Source organism: Triturus cristatus, chromosome 10, assembly GCF_964204655.1.
Source record: "Triturus cristatus chromosome 10, aTriCri1.1, whole genome shotgun sequence".
NCBI classification, from domain to species: domain Eukaryota; kingdom Metazoa; phylum Chordata; class Amphibia; order Caudata; family Salamandridae; genus Triturus; species Triturus cristatus.
The window spans coordinates 583,371,189-583,398,203 of NC_140593.1; positions in this window are offsets into that span (position 1 = coordinate 583,371,189).

Below are 27,015 nucleotides of genomic sequence, written 5' to 3' on the forward strand. Positions count from 1 at the left end.
TCACTCATGACAAAATGACCCCGTGGCGCATTTTAAGTTGGCGGATTAAGTTCCCTTGAATCCTGAGGCTCCCTGGGGTCCAACTAGCCCACCAGGTACCTCCAGTAAGCGCCACAGATCTGCATTGCAGAGAGGTGTAAAAAGGGGTATGACCCGGACCACCTCTCTGCAACGCAGCACAGTGCGCTTACTGGAAGCACCTGGTGGGCATATTTGGCCCCCGGGATTGAAGAGGAATTAATTCCCCAACTTAAAACGCACCACTGGGCGTGTTTGAACACATGTTGCCTCAGGCCCCGCCCCCTCCCTTCACCATTGTGCAAACGCGCCCCATGGTGCGTTTTGAGCTGGGGGATTAAGTCCCCCTGAATCCTGAGGGTCCCTTGGGTCCAACTAGCCCACCAGGTACTTCCAGTAAGCACCACAGAGCTGCGTTGCAGAGAGGTGTAAAAAGGGGCGTGGCCTGGACCACCACTCTGCAACGCAGCCCTGTGGCACTTTCTGGAGGTACCTGGTGGGCTAGTTAGCCCCCAGGGACCCCCAGTATTGAAGGGGAATTAATTCCCCATTGTTTTTATTTATTTTTTATTTAGAAGGGGGGTTGCGTGGCCCCCCTTCATTTTATTTTTTTGGGGCCCTGGGGACCCCATCCCCCAGGCCCTTACCCCCATTTAAATAAAATATCAAAAATTGAATGGGAAAAGGGCCGCGTGGGCCCCCCTCCCGTGGCCAATTCCAGCCCCGGGGACCCCATCCCACGGGGCATGGCCACATAAATGTGTGGCCCCCCTCCTGAGGCCTCAATTGGGACCCCAAATTAAGAACGAAGCCATTGATGTTTTTGAGAAAGGTGTTACTCAGGAATTGTTGAGAATTGCAAACAAAAAATGGCATGGGTGGAGTAATGTCACGAGAGCGCAGAGTGAGGCAATCGAAAACTTAAGAAAGGACAATACAGTAGTCATTAAAATATCTGACAAGGGGGCAATGTAGTGGTACTATGAAAAAAATAATCCATTGATGAAGGGATGAGACAACTTTCAGAGAAGGACAATTACAACAGAAGCAACCGAATGGAATACAAACATTCCATTAGAATGTTTCAAATACAATTGGCAGAATGGAGGGATAAGGGGTTATTGGAACAGGAAGAGTTTAATTTTCTTACGTGTAAATTCCCTAAAATCCACAAAAACCAACAGAATCCCCCTGGTAGACCTATTGTTTCTTCCAGGGGGAGCAGTTTGGAAAACACCTCCAGGAATGTGGATTTTTTTCTGCAGACTTCTGTAAAGAAACTCCCGTCCTATGTGAAGGACACAGGAGACTTTCTCAGGTGCCTTGAGAGCCTGCAATGGAAATGCGAATATTCACTCTTATCTCTTGATATCATGAGCCTGTACACCTGCATTCCCCACGATCTAGGTTTGAAAGCATGTCGACACTTCTTAAATGAAAGATCTATCTCGTATCTTTTCCATACAGAGATGTTAATGGAAATGATGTCCATCTGTCTCAAAATTATTCCATCTTTGACAATAAAATCTTTAAACAGACCCTCGGAACATCTATGGGGACCTGCTTTGCTAATTGTTTTGCAGGTCTCTACCTAGGGTACTGGGAGGCGATGGTAGTAAGGGAATCACACATCTTCAAAGACAAAGTAGCTATGTGGGTGAGGTACATAGATTACATTTTTTGTGTATGGAAAGGTATTGACAGTGAGGCAAACGAGTTTGTGAGTATTCTCAATGAGAACAGTTTCAATCTGCAGTTCACCAGTCGTTGGTCCAGTGAAACTCTAGAATTTCTAGATCTTACACTCACAGTTCAAGGAAACCATTTAGAAAGTTTACTTTTCTGAAAAACAACCGCAGGCAATAGCCTTTTACATGCACGCAGCTGTCATCCCAATTCCTTGATTAGTAGCTTACCTCTAGGAGAGCTCTTATGGGACAAGCACAAATGCAGTACTTTGGAGAGTTTTGCCTCGGAAGAAAGGGTTATGACTGAGAGATTCCTTGAGATTCCTTTAGAGACGATATTCATGATCAGTCATAAACAAAGCTAAAACTGAAGTCAACAAGAGGACTAGAGCCTTATTGTTAGTGGAAAAAGTAAACACTGAGGGAGAGTCAGATGCGAAAATCGGGTTCATCACAACCTTCAGTAGACAGGCTCAAGATGTACGTAAAGGTCTTAATAAATTCTTGCCTGTCTTACAAACTGACAGAGATTTAGCTGACAGTGTTGAAACTTTTCCACAAATTACTTTCAGGAAGGCAAGATGCCTTAAGGATGCATTATGCAGAGCTGTAGAGCCAGTAGAAACAAGGAATTTAGGAATACAGGGATTTCATCCATGTCGGAGCTGCAAGGCCTGCAAAAACAACAAAAACAGAAAAGAATGCAAATCATCCCCTGATTGTAAAGCATTCCAAATCTCGAAACATACATCTTGTAACACCGAGTTTGCAGTTTATGCCCTGTTTTGCCCATGCCAGAAAGCATACATAGGCAGTACCATACACAAGGCCAAAAAAAGGGTGTAAGAACACCTGCACGCAATAGAAAATGGAGACAAGCAATATCCAGTTGCACGACACTTTCAAAGTCAAAATGGCCAAAATGGTAACCTTTTGAGCATCTGCGTACTTGATACAGTGAAAATGAATGAGAGAGGAGGCAATAGAACACAGGATCTACGATGCCTAGAGTCTAAGTTAATTATCCAGTACAAAACTCCAGCACCGAGAGGGCATAATTGCGATGAAGAACTGGCCGTACATCTAGGCTGGATGAGGGTTTCACTCAATTGGGCAAATTTTTCGACCACTGTTTTCACTTAGCACTTCTGATTGTAAAACTATGTAGAAAGATGGAGATCTTAAAATCGTGAATTGCATTCTGCGGCTGTTGAAGAACAGTTTGTATTTTTAAACCAATTGCACTGTGGAAATTAGGTGCGGGGGTAATGTATGTGTGACATTAATTTTGTGTTATTTTGTTTTGTTTCAGAAGATGTGCTGGCTGTTTTAATTAGGGGTGGGCGGAATTTGCGTAATTGCGTTACGCAAATCTCCGCGAAACGGTAAAAAATCTCCGCGAACACGCAGAAATTCCGCGAACACGCGGAATTGCTTGTTCGCGATGCTTTTTTCCTGTTCACAATTGCTGTTTGCGTGCTCGGGGAGAAATATATCGCGAACACGCATTTTGAGAACGCGAACAAGCAAAAATTTCGCGAAATCGCAGAAAGCAGACTTTTGAGCAATTTCGCGGTCTCCGCGGAACGCGAAATTACGCAAATTCCGCAAATTCCGCGAGCGGAACGGAATTTACCGCCCAGGCCTAGTTTTAATGAAGAATGCCAAAGAGCGAAAGTATCTATCAAGAATATGTCAGCCCACTTGGGCATGATTGTATAGGTGTATGGGATCGGGTCCTTCATTGACTTTCCAAGTTTGTATAAATCAAAAATCAGTGCAATGAAAGTAGGAGAAAAGGAACCAGTGTATTGTGAACAGCATTGAGGTTTTAACTGTATTGATGTAATATGAATTAGTATTCCCACTGGGGCTATTGATTCATCAACAAGATTTATTACACAATGATGTGGACTTATCATCTCACCACGAGCAGACTTTGATGGCCCACTTGGGCATAATTGAAGCAAGATTATAGATTCAATGCCCACAGTTATCGGGTATTTAGCGCCGCAAAATCAAAAAATGCACGCATTTATTATGTATTATGTTATAACGATACGGGCGAATTTTAAATTATTGGTGATGATGACTAAACACATTTACTCTATATCATTAAGTCGATGATGCAAAATGAGTTCACTCCTGAAATCTGTTTTCTATATCATTTCACTGAAACATGCTTCAAGTTGTAAATTGTTCCATTGTATGATTTGAATTAACAGTCTGATGGTTTTCCAGTTTTTTCAAAAATGAGATCAATTACCATCAAAATTGATTAACATGCCAAAACATTTTGTTTGTAGAAGAGTGAATTAACTCTTGCCACTGAAGTCTATTTTCACGTTTCATTAAGAACACAGTCACATGTTTATTTAAATGTTAATGAGACTTTGCCACAGTACTCGTGATCAAGGGAGTTTGTCCGGAAACGCGTCGAGTTGGTCGATTTGTCTGCTTAAATAAATCACTGCTTTTAAAAAAGTTTCTTTGTGTCAGCGGCGGCTGTTATTATGACAAGGGAATAGAAGCGTGTATCGTGTTTAGGGGCTCGCCTCCTCACCACGGATCACCATCGTAAGAGGCAGGGGAACGGCGATCATGGTTGGTGCTCAGCACTGTGTTTTGGTTTGGATATATATATATCTATATTATCTACTGGCGGTCGCCAGTAGATAGTTATAGTTAGGACCGTGTTTCCATAGGAAATCCGCAACATTCTATTTGGAATAACTTTGGCGCCGATTGACGAATCCTCGCGAAATTTTCAAAATAGGTGTGGCGCTCTGCTCCGCTCCTTCCCTGAAAGTCTCGGGGGGATTCGTCAAGCGGGGGCTGAGAAAAAGGGGGGGGTCCCAAAACGCGTTTTCCCCATGCATTTTTCCATAGGACCTTTAGTCCAAGCTACAGCCCGAACGGCTGAACAGAATTACTTGAAATTTGGCAGAGGTAGTCCTCAGGTCAGGGATGTGCCTTTTGCAGGTCTGGTGTAAATCTGTTCAGTATTTCCTGAGAAAATAGCATTTAAAAGCATATATATATCTATAAGCGCGCTCCGTGCGCGTACGGTAAAACTTACCGTATGCGCACGCTGCCGTGCGCGAGCGCGATTCTGATTGGTTGTTAGATCTTAGTAAACATTCGAATCGGTCGAAACCAGGAAGTGTCGGCCGCCATTTTGTCTCTCGCAGTCTGAGGGGGTGAAAAACAAAGGTGGAGAATGTGAAAAGGGGGCAGGGTGGACAGTTCCTGACCCCCTAGCCTTAGTCAGGGGGTCCCAGAAGGACCCTCAAGGGCCAAAATTTCCTTTTATTTATTTGCGAAAAATCGCGGCGTACGCGTAGCGTGCGCGTACGGTAGAAACGGAAAAATTCCGCGAACTGCGTAACGTGGGCGCGCGGTGCGCCAAGCTCACCGTGCGCGTACGGTACGCACACGGTGAAAAACCTTAAAAAAATAAATAAATACATAACTTAGCATTTTAAAAAACGTACAAATTCACTGAAAAAACCATAGGTTTCACACACGTTATAGTTAGGAATTAGCATTTAAAAAACCTTGCAAATTCACTTAAAAAACCATAGGTTTCACACATGTTATAGTTAGCTGGACATTTCACTCGTGAAAAACCATTGAAATTCCCCCATTGTAGTTAGTGCAGGCAACTATAACTCACGCGACCGCAATCCTCTGCTGATGATGTCAGATATTACATCACTGATGACATATGTGTCTTTCTGAAAAAAAAATATTTGTAATATATGTATAGCTAAAAATTAATGGAAGAAGACATGGGTAAATAAGTGTCTAAATACAGTGATGTAATATCTGACATCATCAGCAGAGGATTGCGGTCGCGTGAGGTATAGTTGCCTGCACTAACTATAACGGGGGAATTCCAATGGTTTTTCACGAGTGAAATGTCCAGCTAACTATAACATGTGTGAAACCTATGGTTTTTTAAGTGAATATATATATATATATATGTATGTATATATATATATTTGGCCAAATGTTGCGTGCGAGTGTTATATTGCAAGTATTGTCCTGTACCTAAAGCAAAAAAGACAATGGCATCTTCTCTATATTGAACACCCAGGTAAAGGTCTCCCAGGACCTTGCCGCCTCCAGATTTTCATTTGGTCATGGACATAGTGTTTTCAATGTCCTTGAAAGGTTTAAGTATCCATATAGGCATATCTCGTGCGTATGGGGCTTAGCAAAGGATTGTCGTGATCACCCTCTCCCATGTCTGACCCAATAATCTAACCAAGTGTGGGTACCTGTCAGGAATGCATGCTCCCAGCATAAGGAGTTCGGATAAGCCTACTTGGCCATCCAGAGTTCCCAGCAACCTTTTTTCCCAATTTTTCTCATCGTCGAACCAGTGGACCGCAAGTGGTAGATTCGTCACCAGATAGCAGAATTCTAAATTGGGGAGGTCCACTCCTCCTCTATCCCATGTTTGTTGTAAAATCCTTAGGCTGATTCATTTCCACTTAGTGGACCACAATAGATTGACTATGAGTTTATCCAACTCGCGGAAATACTATCTGGGGATTTCGTATATAACGAGTTCTGAATGACATACAAACAGCGAGGTAGAATCTCAATTTTAACTGGGGCTGACCTGCCCATTATTGTCAGTGGGAGATCCTTCCAGAATGTTATATGTATATATATATATATATATATATATATATATATATATATATATATATATATATATATATTCACTGAAAAAACCATAGGTTTCAGGCCTGCTATAGTTAGGAATTAGCATTTAAAAAACCTTAGAAATTCACTGAAAAAAAAAGGTTTTATGGGTGTTATAGTTAGCTGGACATTTCACTCCAAAACCATTGAAATTCCTCCGATATAGTTAGTTGTACTAACTACATCTCGCACGCCCACAATCCACTGCTGATGATGTCACATATTACATCATTCATGACATGGTCAGTGACATCACTGATGACATCTCAAATGACATCACTGATGACATCACTGATGACATCATCCAGTGAACGCGCTGGGGGTCCGCACCGTACATACGGGGGTGGGGGTACGCCCCATACCTACGAGGTGGTGGTACACACCGTCCATAGGGGGGGTGGGGGTACGCACCGTCCATACGGGGGGCTGGGGGTACGGCGTGTACAAACGGGGGGCTGGGGGAACGACGCATACATACGGGGGGGGCTGGGGGTATGATGCGTACATACGGGGGGTCTGGGGGTACGACGCGTACATACGGGGGGCTGGGGTTATGGCGCGTACATACGGGGGGCTGGGGGTATGTGCTGGGGGACGGTGCGTACATACGGGGGGCTGGGGGTACGCACTGTCCATACGGAGGTGGGGGTACGCACCGTCCATATGGGGGTGGGGTTACGCACCGTCCATACGGGGGGTGGGAGCACGGCACGTACAGACGGGGGGCTGGGGGTACGCACCGTCCATACAGGGGTGGGGGTACACACCGTACCCCCAGCACCCCGTATGTATGCACCTTACCCTCGGTTACCGTATGTATGCGCCGTACCCCCAGGCCCCTACAGCCTTCCCGTGCCTGTACGCACCCTACCCCGGGCCCCCACACCAGCACCCACACCCAGCATTGCGCATGTACAAGTCGTACCACGCCATAGCAAATGTGAGCACTGTACAACAACATGGCCGACGTACGCACCTTACAGACGCTAAAAACACACGTACTGAACCAGGACACTGCAAAACAACACAAGGAGAGTCATTTTGAATCGCACAACAGCACTAAATACGTCCAACAAGCCCAAAAACATCCAAAACACTGACCTGCAACAGCCAAACAGGTAAACAGAGGCCCAAATCACCACCACTGCTTATAACACACCCACCCAAATTTAAAACACAGCCACACCCACAAATGGACCAATAAAAAGGGCCCACACACACAAACCATGAGCCTTTGCAACAGACCCACTGCTGCCAGACACCACAGACAACCCACAGCACCATACTTGAACCTTTACTACACCTTACACTTGCACACCTCACACAACCACCTTCACAAACACCCCCATCACATTCACACACACACCTTCACAACCACACCCACACACCCACAACCATCCACACCCACACCCCACACCATGCCCACAGACAAGAATCCAAAGTTCACAAGGAACGAGCTGGAGATCCTTGTCAACGAAATCATCAGAGTCGAGCCACAGCTCTTTGGAACATTGGTCAGGCAGACCAGCATCTCAGAAAAATCAGCCATGTGGCAGAGGATCGTCGAGAGGGTCAATGCTGTTGCGCCCATCAGAAGGACCAGGCATGAATGCCAAGCCAGGTGGTACGATCTGCGGAGGACGGTCCGCCGCAAAATGTCGGACAAATACAACCAGGGGAACATCACTGGAGGTGGCCCGCCCCGCAGTCCGGTACACTACCATCCCTGGGAGGAGAAGGTGATGCACACGCTGCCGCCGGTGGGAGTACACGGAGTAGAAGGAGTCGCCGAGCCTGGTGAGTACGCAAACAACTCACCTCACATGGGGGGAACCGCATCAACAACCCAACTCCCAATAATGAACGCAACTACCCCAAAGCCATCACCGGACACAACCACACTCCAAAAACATGCACATGCCACTAGCAGCTCCATGCCCCATGCACCAAGCAAGGCCATGCCAAGTCACAGGCCACACAAAACACCAACACAAGACAGGATGTCCGTGATGCCGGGAGGGGGGGCCTCCATAAAAACATTGTGCAACTCAGAAGCAGACACCAATGCCCTCAGCCCATATGGCCTAGGGCAGAGCTATACAAACAGTGTGTCCCAACACTGTACTGTGTCGCCTGCAAATGGTGGCCGCGTCGCAGGAGGACATTGGTATGAAGGGCCAATTTGCACATAACAGCAGCTAATGAAGAGGCATCACTGTGAAAGAGTGTCAGCACACACCGCCGCAGCTGCGCAGACTCAGAGACACCCTGCCCAATAGGGGCCGGGAGATCCAGAACAAAGCCACATGAACAAGCCAATGGCCTTTGAACGACCTGCAAAGTGTGTGTGCCCAGGAAGCTGGGCTGAGGTGACAGACAGACAGAGGGAGAGGGAGAGGGAGAGAGAGGGAGGGAGACAGAGGGAGGAGGGTGACAGAGGGAGGGAGAGAGAGAGACAGAGGGAGACTAAATAACCCTTGGGTGGTTTGGGCATGCCTGCTCGTCAGCAGGTGCACAGTGTGCATGTTGACAAGGACTGGCAGTGCGTGAAACACCCCTATTTCGTTTGGAAATCACTGGGCCATGTGTCAAACTGTGCACGAGTAGATCTTTGCTGCAGGCACAAACCTAACCTTACACCCAGTATACCCACCCACTGTGTTTGGTAGCACCCAGTCACAAATGCTAAAGTTACCTACCTGCATTCTACAATAGATATGTAACTGCACCATTTGCCCACGTACAGTGCAACACATAAGCCGGTTCTGCATTGCTCATTACGCACGCTCGCTACACTGCTTACTGCTTTCAAAATTGATGCAACAACAAAGACTGTGCCACACATAGGAAAAGTCATGAAAGCTGTGGTCAAGGGACATACCCATGCACCATGCACCATGCAAAATGCACAGGGACCTGCAAAGTACAGACAAGGTAGATGACACTTGGCCCTGCTGTAGACAGCACAAGGCAATCCTGTGACCACTGCACACTCAAACACCAACTCCACATGCCACTTACCTACCACAGGAACTCACATTCACTGTCATGCCAGCATGCACCATGATGGGATAGACACAGCACCTGGTAGACCCAATGACTAATCACACCACACCCAACAGCATGCCCGGTCACACACCCCCACCCCTTACACAAGCACACACCCCCGGGGCAGCCAACGCAAATTGGCACTCCCACAATGGAAATGTGACACAACAAGACCAATTCATAGCCAAATAAGCATCCCAACATCCATTAGACAGGCCAAATGAGCAGGAGTGCATATCAATCAGTCCCCCGCAACATAACCATCCACAAGTGCACTGTGATAGGAATGCTAGACATATCCAACTACCCAGAGGAACTGTGCCAACTTGAATATGTATGAAACATGGATGTGGCATGAAACACCATTAACATTGTCTCTCTCTCACACACAGGGCAACGTCGTCGATCTTCCCCCAAAACTGGGGGGGAAGAATCACAGGACCAGGCTCCGCGTGATGATGACCCCACCGGCAGCGACGACTCTCACCACTCCGTGGATGACCCCGACCAACCTGGCCCCTCTGGTGCCCAACCACCTGCAGCACCTGCGTCAGGTACAACTGTGCCAACCACCACCCCCATTCCTGCCACATCCCAGGATACACACAGGAGCCCTGCCCGCACACAACGCAGCCAGTCTGACCAGGAGGGACAAGGTACTCCGGGCACCCAGGAGGAGGCAGGCGACCCCGCAAATGCCATCCCTCAGGGGTCCCGGAGACCCGATGTGCCCACAACGGCAGGCCAGGCTCAAGTGGGCAGGGGTGGCGGGAGTGGAGAACGGCGGAGGCGCGAACCTGACCAGACAGCTGAGGAACCGGTCATGTCACATGTCCGCAACATCCTGGACACATACCGGCATGACACCAGGGGCATCAGCCAGGCCGTGGAGGCCCTCAATGAGATCAAGAACCTGCAGGCCGAGCAATATACCAATCAACACCAACACCAAGGATGGATGGAGGCAAGACTGGCTGAGCTCGTGGCGGTGCAAACGAACATGACCCGTGTACTCCGTCGGATGGCCGAAGACATGGGCAACCCTCCCTGTGCCACCAGGTGTAGATCACCACCAGCCACAGGGAGGGATCAGGAGTAGGAGGAATCGTCCGACGGAGCATCACATGCATCGTCACGGCCTGCTTCTGAGGGTCCCCGGAGGAAGGTGGGTCGTCCACGCAAAAGACCGTGAGAGTCAGCGGACCATCACCATCTCCCAGGTCACCTGGCCTGGCACCTGGACCTCTGGCGCAACAGCAGCACCTCATACAATGACATTCTCTGCCACATGGACTTGCTGGTCACTGTCTGACCAATGTTGACAAAGACTGTGGCATTGACTCTGATGACTTCCAATGGCAAGGATCCCCCTGTGAACTTTGGATTACAGACACCCGGCGAGCACCACTTTACATCCCCCTCAACACGTACCCCACCACTAATAAAAATCATAGAAATCACGAGATGATGCTGTCATTTTGCATTATTCCATAACATGTGTGTGGTGGAAAGTCAAACCATGCCTGAGTCTTGAAGTAACTCCAACCATGCATACCCTGGGGTCTGAGTCTGGCACAGGACACACATGGGTCACAATGTATCATCCAATACAGACATGGAGTACCATACTCACCAGTGATGGGCCCAACCAGCTGAGGGGGTGCCTGCACAACTGTGCTGACAGACCTATTTCGAAGAGCACCAGTCATGCGCAGAGGTCAGGGATCATGTGGAGTGTCCTGGGGTGGGAGTCCCAGGTATGTGTAGCCGGGTGGGAGAACTATGTCCTGCATGCAGGAGTCAGGAGGTTGTGGAGAATGGTGGCCAGGCCAAGGTTGGATGCATGGATATGGCACAATGGGGTCTTGGAAGACAGTGCCACAAGGTTGTGTTGTGGTCGTGGGCTGCATCCTGAGTGTGGGCGTGGAATGTGAAGGTCATCCTGCAGCTGACAGTGATCCATTGCACCTATCTCTGTTGGACGGTGATGTGGCTGGCTCGCCCGATGTTGAAGCAGAGCAGTGCAGATGCGCCCTGTATGTGGACAAGTCTCATGGGAGTTGTAACGTACTTATCCGTAGAGTGCAGGGTAGGATTAGACACGGATGATGTAGTTGACCTGGGGGATGGTCTGGCTTGCCTTGAGGTGGATCGAAATGTGGATATTTTGCATTATGCGGAGTGTGCTGAAGCCTGAGGTACAGATGCTGGTGATCAGCATAGCACATGTGAGCAAGCAATCCATGATGCACACCAGCTTGTGTGCGTGGACACTGTGTGCCTGTGCAGGGCCCTTGCGGGTGCGACACAAGCAGTTGACCCAGCGGTAAGGGGACAATCCGCAGATGAACACCTCAGTCGTGTACAAGTCCAGCATCAGGTGGCCGATGTTCAGCCATCTGCCAATGGATACCATGCATTAGTCAAAATGACAACTGGCAAGGACTGCGTCTTTGGGGAGGGTGAGGAGCACCTGGCTGTCAATGGGACAGCAGATGATGATGAGATGCAGTGCGCATGTCATGGTGTAGAGGGGGATCCTGGACACATTGTAGACTGACACGCTGAGACATGATACCTGTGCCATGTGTCCCACAACGACACCATACTACATGCAGAGGCCTGGAGGACCACTCCCATGGCCTTGTAGGGGTACAGAGCCGGTGGGGAGTAGGAGGGACATGACCTGGTTGGTGTGACAGGGCCTGGAAGGCGTGCCAGCGCTGTGGAGGCATTTGGAGTTGCACACTCATCATGCAAAGGTGTTGTGTGGGCGACGAGTGCATGCCTGAGTGCATGCAACTGATGTATTGGATGGACATAGCTTGGTGGGTGGCCTCAACATCATGGTGTGGCATGATCTGGCACATGCAAGGACATAAGGCACGTGCAATGTGCACGTAGCATGTGCAGACGGTCCAGCCTTTGCCACCGCAACTGTGTTACACACAAGCAGATTACACCAAAATGAATGGGTGGAGGGAGGAAGGGGAGTGCGACTTGGATGTGTGTATGTGAGGGCAAATATAGAAACTCTGTGTGCCCTTGCCGCAGGGCCTGCAGCAGCAGGCGCCATGTCCTGAAAACCATGCCACAAGTTGCACGCAAACACAAGCATGTCAGAAAGGAGTACTGCAAAAGGTGTATGATAAGGAAGGAGTGTCTGGTTCAACATGGCACACACACAGACAATGGATGCACATGCAGCAAAGTGGCCGTTGTGGGGACTGAGATGCCAAAATACCCACACAGCCATGTACATCATGCACAATACATATCATAATCCCTGACAAACAGCCTGCATCTTGCTACTCTACACATAGACTCATATGCACAATCTGTGATAACTATGCCAGACATGCCGCATGCACAGTGGCAAGAGACCAGCGTTGACAGAGAGGAGGCACCTTGGAGGATGAGGGACACCTTTATTAGTCATGTTTGCCGGAAGGCAAATGCATCCATATTAACAGATGCACAGGTCATGTGGATGAACATGTGGGACATACACTGCCACCCCCCTTTTCACCACAGATGCAGGAAATCCATAGAACTGGCACACAAGTGACGGGTTTGAGGCAAACACCCCGTGCTGCTCACAGAGAGGCTGCTATTCACCATTGAGCCTCTAATGGGGATGTCCCACACTATGTCAACCCGGTGCATCCCGTATGTTTCCGAGGGCAGTGTAACACACATTGATGCCTTCATCACAATCCACAATCACATTACAGATGACTGTCACCAAGTGTGACTATCAATTCAGGTGAATCCAGCTCCATGTCATGTGCCCCATGGTGATTCTACATGTATGCAAAGTAACCAAACATGAACAGGAGCAGTGCACACACATTCCAAACAAATACCACACCCAAAAAGCTGTGCTGCATCCCTTACCCTAAGGAGGTTTTTCGACATGTCCGTGCATGTTACGCTGATTCAGCACACGTTGCTGTATTCATGAGGATTAGCAGGAGCACAACAATGCCACCAGCAGACAGCATGCGCAAATACCTGGGGATGAGAGACACACAAGAAGTGAGCCAAAAGAGGCACATCCGCATGCATGGGCATGTAGTCGACACGTATCAGGTTGTCAACGTGCTAGGTGAAAATAGTGTCTCAGGAAAGACATTCTTTAATTACACCATCACTCGAGTGACACATCCAAACACACCTCTGACTCACTTGCCATACATGCAGATTGACCCACACATTGCAACACATGCCACAAAAGGCTCAATGCGTGCACACTCAGACACTGCAACTCACCCTTAAGCAAAGAAGTTGCGTATGAGCCGACTCCGGATGTCCTCTTCCTCCTCCTCCTCGACATCACTTGCCTCGTCACCAAGCCCCTTATCCTCCACGGGTGGATGTTCCTGCTCATCCGGATCCAGGATGAGTGGCACAGCTTTCTCCACTGCCATGTTGTGCAGCATGCAGCACACGAGGAAGATTTTGCAGACCTTCACCGGTGCATATGGGAGTGCGCCGCCGGTCTTGTGGAGGCACCGGAATCGGCTCTTCAGGAGGCCAAAAGTCCTCTCTATCACTCGCCTGGTCCGCCCATGGGCGTTGTTGTACCGGTGATCGGCAGCCGTTCTGGGGTTGCGGAGAGGCGTGATCAGCCATGGCATGTTGGGATAGCCAGAGTCCCCTACATGGAAACATCATGGACAGAAGTGGGTCAGGAGAAGCAGTAAGACTGAAAGATGACGCTCAATACAGGACTTACAGAGTATACCCACCAACAAGACATGCTCGTTCGTTGCGCAGCTGCAGCATCATTTCAGGCACCCTGCTACGCCTCATGATGTAGGCATCGTGTGCTGATCCTGGAAAACGAGCACAGACATGGGAAATCACCATGTTAGCAAGACATACCACAAGGGCATTAATGGAGTGGTAATATTTTCTGTTCCTATAGGCTACCTCCTGTGCCTGTGGTGGTACCAAAGCCACATGTGTCCTATCAATAGACCCAATGACATGGGGCATCCCTCCCAGGGCGTAGAAGTCACCCTTGACACCTGTCAACTGCTCAGGAGTTGGGAACTGAATAAACTCATCCAGGTGAACCAACATGGCCTCTATAAAATCATGCAGGACATGGCTGAACATGGTCTGGGACATGCCACCAACATGAGCTATGGTATGTTGAAACGTACCCGTGGCAACGAAATGTAGGGCTGCCATCACCTTCATCATGGGTGTCAGTGCAGTGGGATACCTGTATAGCGGTTGGAGGTGTGGTGCAAGCCTTGCTGTCAAGTTCGCAATCAACCGTTGGGTGAAGCGGTAGCGGCGTATACAGTCACGTTCCCTCAGGGCAGCCAAGTCTGGCATCGGTCGGGGGAGAGGCGGAGCCCTGCAGTAATTTGGAAGGGACAACGAAGAGTGAGTAGAGTACAACAACAATGTCAATGTACTGAGCACATATTAAACAGCCAATACACATTTGCTACATACAGAGTCAGGTCTGTGCAATATATCCTGGACACGTATGCCAGGCAGGTGACACTCCTACCAAGAGCCAGCTACACACGTGGATTCTCAAGCTCAACATGACATGGCATGTAACTAGCTGTGGGCCAGTGTAAGTGAACAGGCAGACGCATTACAGGAGTGACAGAAATCCACATATGTGCAGAAGAAGGATGTTTAATCATACAGACAGGTTGTGGAACACTGGAGGCACAGGTCACATGTCCCTTAAAAAAGGACAGACCACACACCTTGCCATGAAGGGGTACATGTCAAGACTGATCACACAGACATTGATACTACGCTGATATGTCCTTGTGTCGCAAGTCCATGTTCGATGCATACATACACACGTTACGTCTAATTCCACATGTGTCCTGGTGTGCATAATAGTGTGCCATGCCCATCTACACACAGGCACATGTTGGATGCAGCAACTGCAGATGCATTTGCCGGAACAACAACAGCAAGCTTATGGGGACTCATGACACACACATGACATAGTCACATCGTGCACCGCCGGTAGTCACATGTCAGGTGTAATTATCCGTGTACCTGGCATCAGGGGACAGTTGCGGGTGTTGGTGACTGTGCCATGCCAGTGACGCATTGCTCAACAAGTCTGTACTACATGCACACATGTCAAAGGTGTGAAGGGGATGTGTGGCACATGGTGCACCATCACACATGACATGTGTACACAGCTCATCACACATCTATTGGGTTCAAACATGAGGAGACATGTGCCACATCACATCCTGACACACCTAGGCCCGAGACATGTAGGACTGCACTGACAATGACTTGATGTCCAGCCTTGGCCAAGTATGACAGCTCAATTCCTTTCTGTGTGCCACCTGTCACCAGTGTAAGGTGCGAAACGCACCATACACATGCTCTGAGGGCGTGTGTATGGTCCGTCTCACTATGGTTGTGTCGCCGTAGGCGTACGCCATGGTGATACGGTCCGTACACGCGTGTGTAGGGTCCGTCTCACTATGGTCGTGTCGCCGTAGGCGTACGCCATGGTGATACGGTCTGTACACGCATGTGTAGGGTCCGTATCACTATGGTTGTGTCGCCGTAGGCATACGCCATGGTGATACGGACCGTACCCGCGTGTGTACGGACCGTAGCACTATGGTAGTGGTGCCATAGGCGTACACCATAGTGCTACGGACCGTACCCGCGTGTGTACGGTCTGTAGCACTATGGTAGTGGTGCCATAGGTGTACACCATAGTGCTACGGACCGTATCCGCGTGTGTACGGTCCGTAGCACTATGGTTGTGTCACCGTAGGCGTACGCCATTGTGATACGGTCCGTACACGCGTGTGTAGGGTCCGTCTCACTATGGTCGTGTCACCGTAGGTGTACGCCATGGTGATACGGACCCTACACACGCATGTACGACCGTATCACCATGGCGTACGCCTATGGCGACACGACCATAGTGAGACGGACCCTACACACGCGTGTACGGACCGTATCACCATGGCGTATGCCTACGGCGACACGACCATAGTGAGACGGACCCTACACACGCGTGTACGGACCGTATCACCATGGCATACGCCTACGGCGACACGACCATAGTGATATGGACCCTGCACACGCGTGTACGGACCATATCACTGGAGTAGTGGTGCCCTAGGGGCGTGGAACGCACCGTACCTGTGTGTGTATAGTGAAATAACATAGGGGACACATGAGGGACAAGTATAAGGGCCTAAATGCATGCTGGTTGTCATGGAGACCGAGTTTAAAATTCAAAATTTTACATCAGGTGGCCTGCAAAAGTCGGTTGGAGACAATATACAATGTTGCAATGTGGTTGTTGACTTGACATCATGCTCAATTTTCAATCCATGCAAAGCCCCTCACTGGGGTAGGTTTAAAGGGATTGGAGGAAAGGTAGGATGCAAATGAGATTGACCAATCACTCTGTACTCCTGTAAATGAAACAGCCCAGCAAAGGAGATATAAGGCAGCCAGGTCCCATGAGAGAGCACTTGCCTGCACAACCTCTCATTCCACACCACTGCTGCTGCTCGTGATTCCTCTGGCACCATGTCCAGGTCTGTGGAGAGGGCCCAGCCATTCACCCTGGAGGAGAATGTGGCATTGCTGGATGTCATCCTCCCACAGTACCCCAGACTGTATGGGAGACCAGGGGAGCAGGTGAGTGCTGACTCCACTAGCTAAGACTGTGCCCCTTTTTTGTGACTGTCACTTCTGGCCTTGTGTCCAGGTGTGACAGACATGCTATGTTGTTTAGAGTGGGTCCCAGGGGAGGGAATGCCTCATGTCTCCCATGCAGAGCATGCTGTAGTGCATGTCTGCACTCCTCACTTGCATAGTGCTTACTGTGGCAATCACTGCATGGTGCATTCCACATTCAGACTGGCTAATCCTCTTGGGAATGTTGTTTCTACAGCCCTGATGTTATTCTGTGTTCCCCCCAGTGTGACAGGTGACTGTACCCACAGAGGTGTGTGAGTTGAGTGGAGCTGTGGTGAGAGTGTCCAAATGATGTGTTCGTCCCCTGGACATTGGTGTGTGTGTAAGTCCCCTGTCATGTGGGTGTGTGTCCATGTGGAGTGTTGCAGGCCAGATGCATGAGGGATGCATATACTGTACCCATCTGATGTGAGCAGGGAGCAGTGCTGTGTGTCTGACGTGCTGGGCTAGCCCTACACCTGTGACACCCCCCAGTCAAGTGGCACATGTGCAGAGTGAGGTTTGTACCCGCAGTTGCCAATGGCAGGTTATTGTCATGTGCCTGTGTGTGTCTGTGTACTCTGCTGAGTTTTCCTCAGTGGCCTGGGGCATGTGACTGCTGTGAGGTGCTGTACATAATCCTGGTGTAGCTTGTGATGCACAGTGTGAGCCATGATCATTGTATGTGTTGCACCCCTCATTCCACCTGTGTACTTTCAATGCCACGTAGTGCAGTTTCCCTTCCCCAGAGGAGAATGTCCCTATGACAAAGGTGCAATGACTCTGCTGCATACTATGCCCTGTTCAAATCAGCCAAATTGTTCTACTGTCTGTCTCTGTGACATGTAGCATGTATATTTAAGTAGTCTCACTTTCGCATCCTCACAGGTAGGCGCCTATGCCATGGGGGTGATTTGGAGGCAAGCCGTCAGTGCCGTGAGGTCGGTGGAGGATCGGAAGCGGCGCCTGTCCCAGGTGAGGAAACGCTGGCAGGATATCCGGTGCTGGACCAGGAGGATCGCCCGGGTCCTGCTGGGGGACTCACCTGAGGGGAAGAAGAACCGTGGGCGCCGGCGCCTGACCCACATCATGAAGCGTGTGCTGGCGGTGGTCTTCCCTGACTTGGATAGGCGCTTAATGGAGAAGCAGCAGCAGGAAGGGGGTAGGTACACGTGTGTTTGTTGTGTGTCAGCAGCTTTTGGAAGTGCCCAGTCGCATGGATACATTGCCAGGGTTAATATGTGCTGTGCATGTCCAGTTCCACAAAGTCAACCCGTGCTGTTCATCCTCCCTTCCCCTCCTTGACATGTGTTCCCGGGTCTGTGGGTAGTCACTCTTGCACAAGGTTAACTAGGTGGCCAGTTAATCCTAAGTGCCCAATGCTTGCAGCATCATGTGTGGGGGTGGTCTGTGACATGTGTTGGGACCTTGCCTGTGCCCTGGCCAGTTCAGTCATTGTGGGGTCCATGTTAGTTGGCACTGCTGCTGAGTCCCGACATAGGAGTGTGTATTAAATGTGTGCTGCCTTACAGCATGCATGAGCAATGTGTTGCACTCAGACATGATGTGCATGAGTGTGAGATATGCAAAGTGCAGGGACGTTCGCTTCTGTTGCAGCCATATCCATACAGGACCATGAAGGGGTGTGGCCACTACAGTCCCCTGGGGCACCTCTCCCTCGGTATCATGTGTGTCCACCAAAAATGTGGACATTCTCTGTGTCTTCAGCAGAGGTTGGGCTCTGTGGCATTGTACCCTGGCCTCATTTGTATTTACGTAAAGTGTGCTACATGTGTCCACTGTACAGGGTGACCCAATGTGGCCTGTGCATCCTCACACTGGCCAGTGCCTGTGTGCCTGTGTAGAACTATCTGATGATGGTTGTTTGTCAATAATATGTGTGGCCCCACGAGGGGTAGTTAGAGTGCATTCAGGATTTAATGGAGCACATTTCTGTGATCCCTGATTAAGAGGTGTAAGTCCTTCCTCTGTCACAATCACATTGTCTCTGGTAGGGGGGGGGTTTGTGCGGGCAAGGCCTACATGTCCAAACCTTATTTGTCTACTTGCCAGGTCTGCCCTGTGTGTGATGATAGTCTGGACAGACACTCAACAAGTATTGACCCAGTCATGTTGTGCGTTTAATGTTTGTGCTTTGCAGCATGTGTCAAAAGTTAAAAGACATGGTTCCTGCTCATCCATTTTTGGCAAAGGTGTGTGGTCCAGATGCTGTGCTCGACTGTCCACAGACACTAGCTTCTCTGTATGAATCGATATCAAGTTCTTTGCTGTTGTGTCATGCTCTCCATTGTTTCAAGGTGGCATGGTGGGTCAACCAACTGTGTAGTGCAGGGCCTACATATGTGCGTAGTATTGCAGATGTTACTCATGATGCTTTTCATGCTATGCACTGTGACCTATGTAGTTTGGACTAATGTGTCATATGTATACAGGTGTCTGATTATTTCCTGTCTCTTCACCTTGCCCACAGCATCGTCGGGGGACACCAAGGGAGACACCGGCACGGACGTGGAGGAGGGATCCAGCACCGGTGCCACCAGTGCTAGGGAGTCTGGCGCAGCAAGTGGCACGGAGGGCGAGGGGAGTCAGGCGGAGGACCTGTCCAGTCCCACCACCGACTATGACGCAGACGGGTCCGAGGCTGAGCTCCCAGAGGGGGCGGAGGCTGCTCCCACAGCTGAAAGCAGCACTCCATCTCTCGCCGCCCCCTCCATTCCCATCACCGCCCTCCCACTTGCTCGGGTCCCTCAATTCCGTGCTAGGCGACAACATGTCTCCTTCGTGCCAGGCACCACACCCCCTGCACCTGTCTCCCCTGCTGCCGTCAATGCCGAGTCTGTGGACATCCTGCGGCAGTTGCAGGTTGGTCAGACATCACTGCTTAATGTCGTCCATGGCCACACCAGACTGCTGACCCAGATGGTGGCGTACATGGAGGGCATGTCAGCAGCGATGTCTGAGCAACGCATGTTGCTGAGGTCCATAGACGCATCACTGGCTGCAGCAGTGGATCTCCAGCAGCGCTCCCTCCACCCCCCTACCCCTGCACCATCCACACTTCCCACTCCCATGCCTGTCCCACGCACACCCAGATGTCCCCATGCACGCACCCCACCAGACACAGGCAGCACACCACCAGGGAAGGCCAAGCGCACACCTCCTATCACGCACACACAGGGGAATGTAGGCACAGCCACTGGGTCGGGGGCAAACAGCAGCCACGCAGCCACAGTGGTAGTGCGCAGTCCTCACAACCCACTTCCTCCAAGACCACTCCCCTTAGCTCTCCTGGGCAACAGTCGGATAAGGAGTCCTTCGTGGACAGTGTGTCCCTCAGCCCCAGTGTGGCACCACCCCGCAAACGGTGGAGGCAGTACCCGCCCAGGGTAGTTGAGTTCCCCCCCCGTCCACAACCTCCCCCAGTAGCGCTGCTACCCATCCCTCCGACCCCCCCCACCTCCTTGGGGCCTGTTGTTTCTCCAGGTGCAGGGGAGACGCTTGAAGAACTGGCTGACGTGTGCAGCGCCGAGCTCGCATCCACCTTTGGCGCTGCCCCACCCCCTGTGGTAGAGTCGTCCGTCCCTGCACCCACCACACCTACCCTTCCCCCTCCTGTCCCTGCGGTGCCTGGTCCATCCCCCCCACATGATGCCCCCCCTACTGTGGATGATATGGAGGAGTGAACTGTGCCGGCAAGCTAGGGGCGACACGTCCCCAAGTGTCCCCCACCAGGACTTTGCACATGGCCTGGCCTATGGGCCTTGTAAATTGTGGACATTTCTAAGCCAATATTTTTTTCTGCTGAATAAAGCTTTTTGTTTTTCATTTGCACACTAATGCTTTTCTGGTCTTGTTGCTGGTGCTGCTGCTCCATGATTTGGGGTGTTGATAATGTGTTAGGTGTCTGGAAAATGTTTTAGTGCGCTGCTCATGGGGTGGCCCTTGGTATCTGTGTGCCATCACAAGGTCTCAGCAAATGATCTTTGGTCATGTAAGCTCTTACTGTATGCTGACATTGTCCCTAGGTGTGTTCCTTCCTGTGTGGACCCTAACATCTTCCCTGCAGGGTGTTTCCCAATTGTTGTGCTGGGCACTGTCTACATTTCCTGGGTGTGTGACTGATCCCTTCAACTTTGGCCATGCATGCTCAGCAATGTCTCCACCTGCATCATTTGTGGCCCCCTTGGTGGTCACTGAACTTGTGTATGGAGTATATTGACATGACTTCCTGTGGACATGTTCCCTTTTACGCACTATGCATGTGTGTACTCCCAGCCTTGCACACATGTGTTACGTGTTCTGCAGGGTCTTTGGGCACCTGTCTGACAATTGTGGGCATTGTATCTGTGGGTACTCCACCCTTTTACTTCCATTGGAGGCAACAACTTGTTGGCTGCCCCAGCACCTGTATATTCCTATCAGTCTTGTAATGTGCGTGACAGTGTGTGTTCCCTTTGGCTCTCTTAGTTTAGTAGGGTGGCACATGAATGTACAGTCTTGTGGCATGATCTCAGTGTGTGTATTGTGCTGCCAGTGCCAGGGGCGGGTGAGCATGTGTCATTTGTCATCACACCCACATGTGGTGTGTCATGCAGTGGTGGATGCTCATCCACCATCATGAGAGTAGGACACTGCTGTCAGTGATGTGTTGCCATGCCACTCTCAATATAGTCGCTCTTTGCGTATGCCTTCATGCACCCATGGATTTTTGATACTTGTAGGATGGTGTACACACCACCATGTCTCTGTCCACTGCTGGGAGGCCTCTGCACCCACCCCTCCTATGTCTGGGCACTACTGGGTGGACTCTGCACCCACCCCTTCTATGTCTGGGCACTGCTGGGAGGACTCTGCACCCACCCCTCCTATGTCTGGGCACTGCTAGGAGTGATAGGCACCCACCTCTCCTATGTCTGGGCACTGCTGGGAGGACTCTGCACCCACCCCTCCTGTGTCTGGGCACTGCTGGGTGTGATAGGCACCCACCCCTCCTATGTCTGGGCACTGCTGGGAGTGATAGGCACCCACCCCTCCTATGTCTGGGCACTGCTGGGAGGACACTGCACCCACCCCTCCTATGTCTGGGCACTGCTGGGAGTGATAGGCACCCACCCCTCCTATGTCTGGGCACTGCTGGGAGTGATAGGCACCCACCCCTCCTATGTCTGGGCACTGCTGGGAGGACTCTGCACCCACCCCTCCTATGTCTGTGCACTGCTGGGAGTGATAGGCACCCACCCCTCCTATGTCTGGGCACTGCTGGGAGGACTCTGCACCCACCCCTCCTATGTCTGGGCACTGCTGGGAGTGATAGGCACCCACCCCTCCTATGTCTGGGCACTGCTGGGAGGACTCTGCACCCACCCCTCCTATGTCTGGGCACTGCTGGGAGTGATAGGCACCCACCCCTCCTATGTCTGGGCACTGCTGGGAGTGATAGGCACCCACCCCTCCTATGTCTGGACACTGCTGGGTGGACTCTGCACCCACCTCTCCTATGTCTGGGCACTGCTGGGAGTGATAGGCACCCACCCCTCCTATGTCTGGGCACTGCTGGGAGGACTCTGCACCCACCCTCCTATGTCTGGGCACTGCTGGGAGTGATAGGCACCCACCCCTCCTATGTCTGGGCACTGCTGGGAGGACTTTGCACCCACCCCTCCTATGTCTGGGCACTGCTGGGAGTGATAGGCACCCACCCCATCTATGTCAGGGCACTGCTGGGAGGACTCTGCACCCACCCCTCCAATGTCTGGGCACTGCTGGGAGTGATAGGCACCCACCCCTCCTATGTCTGGGCACTGCTGGGAGGACTCTGCACCCACCCCTCCTATGTCTGGGCACTGCTGGGAGTGATAGGCACCCACCCCTCCTATGTCTGGGCACTGCTGGGGCTGATGGCCACACTCCCCTATGTGTCTGCTCACTGGCGTGTTACGACCCGTACCCACGCTCTCAAGGCATGGGTACGGGCCGTCCCGCCACTGTTGGGGTGACGTAGGGGTGTCCGTGGTACGACCCGTACCCATGCTCTCAAGGAATGGGTACGGGCCGTAGCGCCATTGTTGGGGTGACGTAGGGGTGGGCGTGGTATGACCCGTACCCATGCCTTTGGGACGTGGGTACGAGCCGTACCGCCATTGTAGGGGTGACGTAGGGGTGTCCGTGGTACGACCCGTACCCATGCTCCCAAGGCATGGGTACGGGCCGGTCCGCCATTGTTGAGGTGGCGTAGGGGTGTCTGTGGTACGACCCGTACCCACGCTCTCAAGGCATGGGTACGGGCCGTACCACCATTGTTGGGGTGACGTAGGGGTGTCCGTGGTACGACCCGTACCAACGCTCCCAAGGCATGGGTACGGGCCGGTCCGCCATTGTTGGGGTGACGTAGGGGTGTCCGTGGTACGACCCGTACCCACGCTCTCAAGGCGGCCGCCATTGTTGGGGTGACATAGGGGTGGGCGTGGTACGACCCGTACCCATGCCTTTGGGACGTGGGTACGAGCGTACCACCATTGTAGGGGTGACGTAGGGGTGTCCGTGGTACGACCCGTACCCACGCTCCCAAGGCATGGGTATTGGCCGGTCCGCCATTGTTGGGGTGATGTAGGGGTGTCCGTGGTATGACCCGTACCCACGCTCTCAAGGCATGGGTACGGGCCATACCGCCATTTTTGGGGTGGCGTATGAGTGTCCGTGGTATGACCCGTACCCACGCTCTTAAGGCATGGGTGCAGGCCGTCCCGCCATTGTTGGGGTGACGTACGGGTGTCCGTGGTATGACCCGTACCCACGCTCTCAAGGCATGGGTACGGGCCGTCCCGCCATTGTTGGGGTGACATAGGGGTGGGCGTGGTGCGACCCGTACCCACGTCCCAAAGGCATGGGTACGGATAGCACCACGCCCACCCCTACGTCATCCCAACAATGGCGGACCGGCCCGTACCCATGCCTTGAGAGCGTGGGTACGGGTCATACCACGGACACCCCTACGTCACCCCTACAATGGCGGTACGGCTCGTACCCACGTCCCAAAGGCATGGGTACGGGTCGTACCACGCCCACCCCTACGTCACCCCAACAATGGCGGTACGGCCCGTACCCATGCCTTGAGAGCCACAATTGTTGTGTTGCCGGTTCGCGTCCATGCCGACTTCCGTTGTGGCGGACGCAGGCCTTGGTGGAGATGCCCCCCGAAGTGACCAGGCCCTGGGGGTCAGGTATATACAGGGCATGTATGATTTTTCACTAGGGTGGGTGTTGTGTATCCTGCCCCTTCCCCCCCCCTTTGCCCCTGGGTGTTGTTCTGACCTTCTGCGGTGTCTGCGTCGGTTCCTGTACACCAGGTGGACTGCTATGAGGGCCGGGATGACACGTAGGTTGGGGTCCATGGCTGTCCGTCGCGTACAGCTGCTCCTTCTGCGCGTCGTCCTGATTTCCCGGCACTTTTTGGCTGCCGTAAAATATTCTCCGTGCGGAGTGACGTGGGGACGGATCGTACTTGCTGGTTCGTGTAACGCTGCCTGACTCCATCCAGACGTGATGTCCGCTGTGTCCCGGATCGGAATTGTGGGTATGTGTGTTGTGGGTCGGTGTTTTTTGCGATTCGTACGGCAATGATGTTTCCGTACGAATCGTACTTGCATGTTTGTAATGTTTGTTTCCCGGGTACGCGTCGGACGGAGAAAACGCTCTGTCCGACGATTCGTGCACGTGTTTTACAGGATCGGAATCGGCACCTAAGTATGAGTTATTATCTATATGAAAAGATGAAGTGGTTAGGATGTGTGCAGGTGTGTAATGTCGATATAGGTGTAAGTATATTTGATAGTGTTCTTTTGATCATTGACAGCATGTATGAGTGAATCTATAGGTAAGTGATTAGATGTGTGTATAGATCTAGGAATCACTGAGTGGGTGTTTAGAAACTTGTATTGGTGTGTCAATGGTTTTAAATTTGGCACTATATATTTTACAGTGAGTGATGAAAAGGTGTATCTGATTGTCACGTGGATGATGCCATCAGTGATGTCACTGACCATGTCATGAATGATGTAATATGTGACATCATCAGCAGTGGATTGCGGGCGCGCGAGATGTAGTTAGTACAACTAACTATATCGGAGGAATTTCAATGGTTTTGTTCGAGTGAAATGTCCAGCTAACTATAACACCCCTAAAACCTATTGTTTTTCAGTGAATTTCTAAGGTTTTTTAAATGCTAATTCCTGACTATATCAGGCCTGAAACCTATGGTTTTTTCAGTGAATTTCAAAGGTTTTGTAAATGACAATTTTTTATGTATTAATTGTTATACTGATTTTTTTTATACTGATTTACTACATTTTTTAAACTATTTATTTTTAGATACATTTTTTATGAATTACATTATAATTACATTATACATTACAATACAAAATATACTTTCTCCGAATGAATTACTTTAGTTTAAATACTTTGCAAATAGGCAATAGAATTTTATGTACAGTAGTTACAGTTGTTGCAATGGGCAACACAATTTCAAACACAATGCAACATTGAGCTCAATGTGAATTTCTAGTCAAATGCATTTAGTTACTTTATGGATTACTTTTCTAACCACAGGACTGGATCCTAGATTCAGTCCTTGGACATCTCCTGTAAACAGTTGAGTAAAAGCGTTTTGTTTACAGTAGTTATTTTTAAGGAATAATATTGTATTTTAAAAGTTGACACATAGAATCACCAATGCTATTCTATGGCAGAAAATTCACTTAGCAGGTAAGTAGTAGGCCTGGGCAAAATTTCCGTTCCGTTCGCGGAATTTGCGATAATTTGGCATTTCCGCGTTCCGCGTAGAGCGCGGAAATGTCAAAATTTCCGCATTCCGCAGCTTTGCGATAATTTGGTTCTTGCTCGCGCTGTAAAATAATACATTCTCGCGCGCACGCGATCGCCTTACCTGAATCCCTGCGTTCGCCGACAAGTTTTCCCGATCCGGTCGCGTTCTCCATGAGATGTTGTATTGTTTTAGCCATTTGCGCTGTCTCGCGACAGTTCGCGTCCGCAGTGACGTCATGCGTCGCGCGATCACGTCTTTTTTCTCGCGATCATGCACCGCGAGACAACTGAAAACAAGATGGCCGCGCCCGCAAGCAACCACATGGGTAAGTTGGCGACCCGCAACCATGCAGAAAATCTCGCGAACATGCCGGAAAAAAACTTCCGCATCTTCGCGATATTTCCGCTTGTTTGCGGAGATTTTTAACATTTTCGCGATAATTTGCGAAAGTCGCTTTCGCAAATTCTGCCCACCCCTAGTAAGTAGTGTTATCGTTACTTTTTCTTACTCAGTGGTGAATCCTGAATCCAGCACTGGCCAATCTCCTGTAAACAGTTGAAAGAATGTGTTTAAGTCATACAGACAATTTTTTAGGAATATTTTTAGTTTGTGAAAATAGACACTTTTCTGCTGAAAACCACACAATGGATTCCCATGGAAGGAAATACAAGTTACTGGTAAGTACGCTTAGAATTACTTTTCAGGGTCAGTGCTGGTCTAAAAGATGCAGCACTGGGTTCTCTCCCGATAACAGGTGAGTAAATCGGAATTCGTACTTTGGCTGATTTTAGAGGAATATTTGTACGTTTCAAAAATGGACACTCCTGATAATAGGTGAGTAAATCGGAATTCGTAGTTCAGTTGATTTTAGAGGAATATTTGTACGTTTCATAATTGGACACTTAGAAACTTTTCTGGTGACAACCACACAATCGATTCCTATAGAAGGAAATACAAGTTACTGGTAAGTACGCTTAGACTTACTTTTCAGAGTCA